Consider the following 11,085-nt stretch of genomic DNA (forward strand, 5'->3'; position numbering starts at 1 on the left):
CTCTGTGTCCAAATTTCAGTCTCCTTTCTCTTATCAAGATATAGGTCATTGGATTTAGGGCCAACTCTAGTCCAATATGACTTCATCTTAACTTGACTACATCTGCAAAGACCCTATTTCCAAATAAGGTCATATTCTCGGTACCAGGGATTAGGACTTCCACATATCCTCTTGGGGGACACAATTCAACCCATTGCAATGGAATTCTGGATGGAGAGATAGAGAAACTGGACTCAGGCCCCACTTCTACCACTTTGTGGACTTGGGCACTGGCTTCTTCAGCCTAAATGAGAAAATAAGTAGGAAATTAGAATTTGTTAAATGCCTGTAACGTGGTGTAAGGGTATTGTGAGGTTGACAATGTCATCCTTATTTTTCAGATAAAAAGATTGAGGCTGGGAAAGGGCATGGAAGTTACTCGATCCCACTGCTAGTAAGAAGGGTCTTCTGGGATATGAGTGGAGAGGAAGTGCATGGTGACCCCTTCTGGGGCTCAAATTCAACAAGTCAAAGCCATATGATTTTATAAAACACCAGAGGGTTTATTCCTGGTCCCCAAGTGAATCAAAGGATAGGAAGTTAAAAAATAAACTGTAGTTGAACTCAGAACCCAGGACTTACACTGCCTTGTGGAAATGAGTGTAGACCCCTGAGAGAGGATGCACAGCTGTGTAATTCCCTCTGCTCAGTGGCCAGCTCAGCACAGAGTCCTGCATTGGTCACGTGATATGGGCTATGGAGGACAGGACAGATTCAAATCTCTGCTCTGTCTGCAACTATAAAGGTCCACAGCTCCCACCCCAAAGTGCCCTGACCCCTGACTGGGCTATGGCATAGGTTCCTACCTTGGTTATAATGTTGCTGTTGGATTGTCTGTGGGTGCTTGGCCTGTCCATGTGTCCCCCTCAGACTGAGAGATCCCCAGAGACCATCTGGTAAGCATTCAGCACAGCTCACTGTTGAGGTACCTTTCAAATGTAAGCACTGTGCTAGGGATACAGACAAGGGTTGGTTTTCCCACTCCAAGGAATTGGCCCAATTTTCCAGCAGACATTCTCTCTTTCTAACCCACTGGCCAGCTCCTTCCCAGGGATCCAGCTCCCCAGCAGGTGAGGACTGATCTTCTTTTGCTCTGACCATTTTCTGGGGCCACAGATGCAGCTGCCAACACTTCTGGTCACAGCTCCAGGTGCAGAGGAAAGGAAAAAATGATGGTGTTTGCTCATTTAACAATTTTGAATAGAACCTTTCAGAAGGGCCTTTGGCTGGCTAGTGGTCTAGCAGCCAGCAGAAACTAATGCCAGGTATAGCAATAGCCTGGAGAAGTTGTCCCTTCCAGCCTCTCCCTTGCAATATGCTGCTCCCCTAGAGAAGACTAAAGATGTTCCAGTGTTTTCTCCCTACCTCTTGGGCTGCACTGGAAGTGCCCAAAGGAACAGTGGCTGAAATCAGAATTCTGGAAGGCCCCTCGGGTCAATGGCTCTCAAACTTGAATCTATCTCAGAATCACCTAGGGCAGTGGTTCTTAGAATTTTGTGTGCACCAGAATCACCTGAAGGGCTGTTAAAACACAGATTGCTGGGCCCCATCTCCAGAGTCTGTGGTACAGAGGGAGAATTTGCATTTATCAGAAGTTCTCAGGTGTTCATGATGCCACTGGTCTGTGACTACCCTTTAAGAATACTGGTATAGGACCAGAATCTCGGGCCCAGTCCAGGAGATTCTTAGTGAGAATAAGGTAGGGCCCAGACATCTGTATTTTTAACAAACTTGCAGGTGATTCTGAAGCACAAGGTTTAGGAAATCAATGCCTTAGAGCGATATTGTAAGTCAGGGCTTAGGACTCCCAAAGACACACTCAGGGGATACTGAGGAAGTGGACTTTGTGTACAGTTAGGGCAAGGACAGTGTCATATACAGAGACATCTCTGTATGTATTTGGAAGCAAGCAGCATGAAAGAGGTGTGAAATGAGAGTTTATTGCTGAGTGAAAGCTAGGACTTCCCCTGGGGTAAATGGAGATCACGCACTTTGTTTTTTTAATGAGGGAGACATTGAATAAAGCTAGTGGTCCTGGTTACATTCTGGGACTTTGCTCAGCCTGATTAGAGGATATTTCCCACTTTGGATTAAGAACCAGATAAGATTCTTGTATCTTCTTTCTCTACCAAATTCTCCTCTTCCTAAAATAGGTAGAATAATGTCAGTATCCCTCTGAGATTAGGAGGGAATGGGAACTCCCATGCCAGGTCTGATGAATTGGTAGTGACTCTTTGGAGCTCTGAGTCAAGGGGGGGATTTAAGTCTGAACTCAGCAGAAAAAGTAGGAAAGAGTGATGTGATCGATTAACAGTGGCTACCGCGGGTGCCTAGTGAGGATCTGCTGTCCCTGGGCAAGAGCAGGAGGGTTGGGTAGCTGGCAGCCTCCAGAGGCAGGGGTTTACCAGACTGAGTCTTTACTATAATTCTGGTGGAGAGGCTGAGATCTTCAGGATGTGAGGAACTGGCCCTCAACAGCGAGCAAGAAAGCTGGTTGTCAGAACTGGGGCCTGAGGTCAGAGGTGGATGAACAGGCAAGGGCTTGATGCACAAATCCAGGGCTCCAACACCTTTAATCCCTCTTGCCCAGGTCCAGGACTGGAACACCAGACTGTGTTGGGGCCCCTGAAGGAGTGGGGACCAGGCAAGGCAGCCTGCTCGGGCAGCCTGGACTGACTCATTCTGGAAAGAAGACAGATTTGGGGCTCCTGAGTCCTGTTGGCAGTGCTGACCTCCCGTCCCTAACCGCATCCATCCAGGCTCTGCTGAGGGACTGGCCAGGCCTGGACAAGTCATTTGGAAGCGTCTGAGATCAGAAGAAAAAGAAAATAGCCCATATCTGGGAGATGCATTAACTTTCCACCCTGTGCTCTGACACCTGGTTTTCCACTGGGGAAATTCATGGGATGCCGCTGCCTCCTTCCTGACCTCTGTGTCCCTGGCTGGGCCTCCTGACCTTGTTGCTTCCTCTCATCCTTCAGAAGATGACCGTGCATCCATTCAGGCAAAGTTTAACAGCCAAGATCTCCCACCCCCCACCCCCTCCAGCCTCCTGTACTTGTGCAACCCCGGTTTCTGCTATGAGTCTGTGCACATTCCTATCTGAGGACAGAAGGGGTCGTGATGGGCTCACAATTAAGTCCTGGAACCGCAGTGTGGAGCCAGTTAGTGTGCAAGTCCCAAACAAATGTTGTGTGGCAGCGTGCGGAGGATCCAATCTGGCCCCAGGGTTTCTGGGCTCTGAATAGGGAGCAATAGGAAGGTAGCCCCTTACACCCCACCTAAAATAGCAAGACTGTGCAGGACAGCCCTGGACCGGCACCCAGACGTAAAAATCACCCCTTAGAGCATTGCCTCTGCCCAGGCTGGCTCCCTGAGAATTCCCTCATTTCTTCACCAGCAACCTGGGGCCTCGGTCAGTTTCCCTCTCCTCCTCACTGTGCCACCACCTACCCTCCCCCAGTATAGTCGGAAAGTGGCCTTTTCAGCTCCCCTTCTCTGGCTCCCTCCCATCCTCCAAACCACAAGTACACAAGTACATGGGTCTTTCTATTTAAAGATGTCTCTACATGGAAACAGACAGGAGGTAACAGAATTGTGGAAGATATCCCCAAAGGTTTTATAAATTTTTTCTACCAGGAAAGAATTTCTACTGGGCAGTGGCTGACTCACAGTGACACAGCAGGCCAGTGATGCCTGGGGACACATCTGCTCCTCTTAACAGGGTTATATATTCCATGCGATCAGGGGCAATGCACGGTCCTCAATGATCCACAGGGTCTAGTGGTGCCTGCACACAGTAGGTCCCTCATGCATTTTTTTTCAACAACACTTATTGAGAGTCCTTAGGTGCCAAGCATAGGGACTACATTGATAAACAGGACTGTGGAGTCCCTGCTTTTAAGGAACACATGGCTGAAGAAAGAGATGAACATATATCATTGCAAAAGAGGATGTCATCATAAACCCTGTCAGGGTGGGGAGTTACTAATGCTTTTCCAGAGAGCCTTGAAGGATCAGGAGAATCTTGTCAGGTGTTGATGCAGAGAAAGGACATGGCAGACAAAGGGAGCAGACTTGGCCATTCCTCAGATGCATGGATGGGCCAGCAGGAAGTTATTACCAGAGTGGTCAGACTGAATTGGGAGGCCGTTCTGTCTCAGCATCCCCTCTCTGACCCCTTTGTTGTCCTCCTCTTATTAGTGTGGCAGGGATTGGTGACAGGTGGGGAAGATGGAGCTCCATGGTCTTTCCATCTTCCTCCCAGCTCTTCTCTAGACTCCTTCTCCCCTTTCAACACCACCCCCCACCTATTAAACAAGGAGAGGGGGACAGTTAGGGTAGGGCAACTGTATGGTATAGTGGCTCAGAGCAGAGACTTTGGAGTAAGACTGTCTGAGATCGAATTTAAGTTTTCCTACTTACTAGCTATGTGATCTTAGGACAACCCCCTCTATGTGTCAGTTTCCTAATCTATAAAATGGAGATAATAGTAGTGCCTCCTTCAGAGGGTTACTGTGAGAAGGAAATAACATGCAAAGCACTTAGAAATAGTACCTGCCACATGGAGAGTAGCTATAAGTGCTAGCAATCATTACTACTCCCACCTCTATTACTATTGTTACAGGATTCTAAGTTATGATAGCTCAGGATCTCTTTGGAGTATCTCTCATTCCAGATTCCGTAGAACTGATACCCTTAAACCAGTAATCCCCAAACTCTTGTGTGCATCTGGATTACCTGAAGAGCTATTGGTGCAGTCACGGGGGTCTCTGTCTCAGGAGATTCTAACTCAGTGATTCTGTGTTGGGGCCCAGGAATTTGTAATTTTATCAATCTCTCTGGGTGTTTCTGATGAACACCAAGGACGGTGAACTTTGCAGAGGCTGATTGTTCCCTCTTTCGGGTTTAGGGACTGGGCATTCTTGTTCTATTGCTCCTGACCCTCAGGGCTGGATTAACTGGGCACTTTGTTACCTTAGAGAAGCATACCTGGGGAGGAGATTCGAATGTATTTGCATCTTGTTGGCAATCAGGAAGGGATACGGACAATCTGAACAAAGAGTTTATTTGTTATAACACTTAGGAGTGAGGGTAGGGCTTCCAGGGACCCAAGCCTGAGAGACCTTGATTAAATGTGAAGGAGGGATGGTGCAGCAAGGTCTAGGTTACAAAAGGAAAGTTTTTTCTTGTCCAGGGGTCCAGGAGAAGAAGAAGAGGACCCGGGGGTGCTAAGGTGGGGCAGAGCAGAGGTATAGACCAGCCCTAAGCCAGGGAAGCTGAGATGCAGATCTTGGGAGGGACGAGCAGTCGTTCCACTGACTTCTTGTGTCCCCTGGACAGCTATCTCCTTTCTCCTCTTTGCAACTTCAACATTTTGACCCCTTTTTGCTCCTGTGTTTCCTCCCATTTCCTGTTGAGAGGAGGATCTTGCCTCTTTGTGGAGGAAGGCCAGAGAAGACCTTCAAGAAATACCAGGCCCTAGAAAGAAACAGCATGTTAGCTGAGGAGAAGCAGCTGCCTTTCATATCTGCACCAACAAATTGTTAAGCAAATCAATGACCCTTCAAGGCTGCTTCTCAGGGGAGGAAAAGGAAGAGAATTATGATCTAAGGCCAGAAGTCTTAGCTGACTTTGGTGCACTTCAATGGGGAGAAAACTTTTAGTTAAAAGCTGTTTTAGTGCTGATCCAAAGTGAAATTGAGCCAAGTGAACTACAAAGTAATTTCTGACCTTGGAAAAATAAAAGGCAAAATCCAGCTCCCCCTAAGCACCCCCTCCCCAGGCCTAGAGAGAACAGAGTTGATTATTGCTATGCCTGCAGGTTATGTTCACTCCAGTAAGACCGTATTTAAATGTATGGTGTTTACCAAGCTGTGGCTTCAGAGGTAGCATGAAAGGTCTAGAAGGGGTTGAGGGGCCTTCACAGTGAGTTCCATGACTGCTTCCAACTCTGCTCAGCTCCAGCTCCCTCTCAGCCACGGGCCGCCACTAGGGAACAGCAGTGATGCTTTCACTTCTTCGGGGCTTCTCATGAAGGAGAGCTGCTAAGGGTTTAGGCCCTGGAACTCCCTCAAATGTGTATGCCTGTCATTTCTGGTAATGTCTATTTCATATCCGTCATTCCACTTCAAAATTTTTTTAAACATTTCATATATCATGACTTCATATTCTGTGTCTGATAATTTCAATACCTGAAGCTCTTGTTGGGAAGCAGGGGGCTACATTTGTTGTGGTGGTTTATTTGTTGTGTGTTTACTGATCTTTGATGGCGAGGTCATATTTGATTTTTATTTCTGAAAAACCTAGAGAACTAAAATGAAGATTCTTTCCTCAGTGAGAATTTGCATTTGCTTTTGATGGAAGCTAGGACCACTACGGACCACAGAAAGCTTTATACCCTAGTGGATCCTTGGCTAAACCTCAGGGTCTTGGGTTCAGCTCCTCCACTTTGCTGATGGCCCAAGGCTTAGTCTCCTAAAAGCAGCCCTGATATCAGCATTTATCCTCTGGACAACCCTCACCTTTTACTTAGGCTTAACCATTCACAGTACTGGTTTTAGTTCATGGTTTATAAGGCCTTTTTTCATCCTTGTAGAATTATTTATTACAAGTCTGGCACTGAAATAACAATTATATTTTGTATAGGGTCTAGTTGTTTTGTAGCAGAAATCTTCAGAATTTTTAGTCCATCAAACTGCTGCATTATGAAGTCGAGATTTAAATTTATACCCTGCCTCTGACATGTGCTAGCTGCATGGAACTTAACCTTTTGAGTCTCAATTTGACTCTCTGTGAAAAGATGTGTAAAAATACCTCGCAGTTGTTCCCATCCATTTCCCTGCAAATTGTAATAGATGATATTCACATGAATGACACACCAGATGTGTATAATACCAAAAACAATTTTACAGGGAAGTAAAGCACTACAGTAGTCTGTATTTGTTACAACTATTAATGTATGTGAGATGTAGTTACTACAAGCACAGATAAGATAAATCTCGTGTTATGTGAAATTTGCCTACTTTTACTAATTTTTCCCCCCACCCAAAATGGCATTTTGGAACAGAAATCAGCAAAAGACTTATTATGTGATAACCTTGATTCTGTTTTAATTCTAACATAATATAAAAAATGCAAATAATTTGAAAACTTTGGTATTCTAAGAGGTCTTTGTATAGCAAGGAGCTCATTCAAGCTGCTTTAGGGCATAGGCAGGCTGGTGGCTGCTCTGAAACCAGAAGGCTGGTGGGATTCAGCCACTTCTCTCTCCCTGTGCATGCCTCCTTTTCCTTATAGCCTCTGTTCACTCCCAGTTTTGCTTCCTCATAACCTCATCTTGCACACAACTTTCATGGCCTTTCCCTTCTCTATATCTTTCCACCTCAACATCCACTGTTAACTACCTCCTCCTTCCAATAGTTTCAACCTTGGATTTCTGAAAGCAACCATCTGAGAGTCCTGGGTAATCTTCTAGCCAGGGCTGGCCAGTCTGTGAATTGGCTGCCACTGGGTCACCTTTGCCCCAGTCAGCTGTATCTAAGAAGACAGAATCACAAAGTTACAGGGGCCTTGGGCAGGGCAGTTTTCCGTAGAAGAAGTCTGTGGGTATGGTAAGCTTTCACTGAAGAAACACTTTAAAACTCTAGGGGAAACAACAAGGTAAAGGGTTTGTTACACCAGTGTGTCAGGACATGGTGATTATAACAAGCAAGGAGCACAGCAGCTGTTACACACACAGTGCTAAATATGTGAGTTTTCTTCCTGCCAGAAATTTTCCAACCCCAAACTTGTGAGGGCAGGTGGCTTCCTGAGGTTCTATTCCAGCTTTGATGCATGAACACATGCATCTGAAAGTATTCCTGGTAGTTGGGCCTTTGATGCACACCCGTTTTAGCCCTAACCCTCCAGGTGTCAGCAATAAGAAGAGGCACTGACTTCTCTGAAGTGATGCAGAGCCCTAGAGCAGAGTTGTCAGGACTAGGACAGTCTAATGGTTGACTGGGTGGACTCTGGAGCCAGACCACCTGGTGTGAATCCTGAATCCATCATTTACTAGCTATATGACCTTAGCCAAGTGTCTTTACCTCTTTGTGTCTCTTTTTCCTCATATGTTAAGTAAGGGTAATAATTATCTTTAAACGGTTGTGGCAGAGATTAAACGAGTTGACACACACAAAGCCCTCATGGCACCATAACAAAACCCAATAAACATAAGTAACTGTATTATTAAAACTTCCAGAGGTCATCCTGCTGATTGTATGCCCCTCCATGATCCTACTTCTAATTCACCTCAGAGAACTGAGTCCTCTCCTCTTAGAATCACCTGGAAGAGAATTCACAAACACTTCAGAAAGGCCTTATTGTATCCCATGGCCCATAAAGAAGTAGAGACATTTTCCCCTGCTCATTCTGCTACAACCCAATCTCATGTCTTCTTTGTGTCTCCTTGTCCTTAGAAGGAAGAAGGGCATGGCCCCTGGCCCCTTGCCCGTGTGCTAAAGGGATCCACAGCTAGAGAACAGCCCTTTCCCTTTGAACAGTGGGAAGAGGGCCACGATGTTTCAGAGGCAGATAGCAGCAGCTGGAGAGAGGGGAAGGGAAGCTTGATACGTCCAAACTTGCCCCTTCAGGGGCCATGGTCTCTCATCTCTCCTCTTACAACATTCCTTCTAAAGAATTTTTAGCTTAAACTTAACGATGAAATCCTGTCCCTAGATGAAATCAACCATCCTTATCATGACAGAAAAATGCAAATATCTGGTACTTTTCCATTACACATAGAGAAAACATGGGGAGTCTTAAAAAAGAAATGTTTGGGTGTTTTAATCCTTTCTTCAAAATGTTTCATTCCTCTCTTTTTAGAAGATGATGACACTCTCCAAGCATTTCAACCAGGTTTGTGAAAGTCTCACTCCTGCTCACACGAATCACATCTGCATATGCAAAAATACAGACAGAGGAACACAAAAACATGATTTTATACACGTTCAAACACACAGGTATCTACGAAATGGCACTCACACATGCCTGTCTACACACACACACACACACACACACGTACCTGCAAACATTCATTCACAATAGATGGCACACATACATATGAACAAATAGAAACTAGTAAATAGAGCCATTTCTGCAGTGTTATTGCCATATACAAGCATCCTTCATTTTATTGTGCTTCACTTTATTGCATTTGCAGATATTGCATTTTTCACAAATTGAAGGTTTGAGGCAACCCTGCACTGAGCAAGTCTATCAGCACCATTTTTCCAACAGCATTTGCTCACTTCATGTCTCTGTGTCACATTCTGGTAATTCTCTCAATATTTCAAACTTTTTCATTATTATTATATTTGTTATGGTGATGTGTGATCAGTGGTCTTTGATGTGGCTACTACTCCTCACTAAAGCCTCAGATGATGCTTAGCATTTTTTTAGCAATAAAGTATTTTTTAATTGAGGTATATACTTTTTTAGACCTCATGCTATTGCACACTTAATAGACTACAATATAGTGTAAGCATAACTTTTATATGCACTGGGAAACCAAAAAATTTGTGTGACTCATTTTATTGTGATATTCATTTTATTGCAGTGGTCTGGAACCCAGCCTGCACTATCACCAAGGTCTGCCTGTACTGACATGGAGTGCATATACACATGCATCTTTGGTGTGGCTAATTCACTACCAGGTTTGGGGGTAGGAAAGAAAATTGTATCTTTTCAGGGAGGTTCAGAAATCTAGCTGAATTCCTAAACCTGCTGGGTTCCCCATCTCCTCCTGTCGTTGGCTCTCAAGGGAAATGACTGAGTTTTTGAACGGAACTGAGGCCGGAGGATTATTCCAACTCAGAATAGTGGATCCTTGAACATGGGCCCTTGAGAGAGTCCAGTGGAGTCTAAGTAATGTCTACTATGAAAAGAGAAATGAATAACTCCACCACTGAAAACAAGTGTCCAGAAAACAGCAAGTTTATCCTGTGCTAGAGCCAAGGAGCAACCAGGTGCCAATTACATCCCTGGGGGAAGGAAAGGGCAATGCGAGCACAGACTGTGCCCTGTTGTAGGAGAGAGACCAGAGGCAGGAAGGGAGGAAAATCTGAATCTATAAGCTTTCTTTTTATATAAACCAGACTCATAAGTTTTCTTTATTTCAGCTGGAACTCACATCACAGCTGCCCTATTTACTTACCTACTGGCTGCATTCCTTAGAACCAGTTTTTTTCCTGTTCAAATGGAAACCAGGCAGAATTGGGAAAATATTTCTTCAGCCAGCTCCTCAGCACTGCTGTCTGAGGGAGACCATCTGACCCAGATGCCCTTTAAGTAAGTAAATACAGTTTTGCCCCGTCCCTCAGCAGAGGAGGGTGTACGAAAAAGGCAGTGGAAACGTTGGGTTCCGGAGGTGGGCTGACGCTGGGGTAGTTCTAACTGACTTCCCTCAGGTCCGTGGAGTCCAGTGGCGTGCTGGTAAATGTTTAACAGCCAATTCTCGGGGCAGGGCGGGGCGGGGGGCTGATTCGTAGTGCCTGCTGATTTCCATGGCCTATTTGGAGCTACCAAAAGTGAAGTCCCTGAACATGGAGTTGGGAAGAGATGTGCACTGGCACTCCATTTCATAATATTTCTACCATCTGATACAATAGATGTACGTAACCTCCAGAACGTAAGTAATTATAAAACGCAGTAAGATAATTAGTGAGTGATGAGTGTTGAGTATTTATTACCTTTGTTTTTGTTTTGTTTTGTTTTCATTTTTTGGTTTCTTGGTTTTTTTGGCTAAGACGCACAGCTTGGGGAATCTATGTTCCCTGACCAGAGATCGAACTTGGGCCCCGGCCATGAAAGCGCTGAGTCCTTACCACTGGACCGCCAGGGAATTCCCACCTTTGTTTTTAATATGATGTAATTGTCAGTTTTTATAACTTAATTTCAAATGATGTAGAATGCCTTTAACAACCTGCTCACAAAGTTCTGGAAAATTGAACAGTCAGTTCTTGCAGGCCAGTGTGGGCTGCCTTTAGGGCACCACTGCTGGGATCC

The 11,085-nt window shown here is 45.2% G+C and overlaps 1 long non-coding RNA gene across 1 annotated transcript in view; it reads left to right on the forward strand.

Annotated features, from left to right (window-relative positions):
• Nucleotides 1-10,326, forward strand: part of LOC115861711 (uncharacterized) — a 40,717-nt gene extending 30,391 nt beyond the window's left edge. The window contains exon 3 of the long non-coding RNA XR_004042861.2: nucleotides 10,200-10,326. This is a non-coding gene — a long non-coding RNA (uncharacterized lncRNA). The remainder of the gene's footprint in view (nucleotides 1-10,199) is intronic.
• The last annotated feature ends 759 nt before the right edge of the window (nucleotides 10,327-11,085 follow it).

Source organism: Globicephala melas, chromosome 1 (genome assembly GCF_963455315.2).
Source record: "Globicephala melas chromosome 1, mGloMel1.2, whole genome shotgun sequence".
NCBI lineage: Eukaryota > Metazoa > Chordata > Mammalia > Artiodactyla > Delphinidae > Globicephala > Globicephala melas.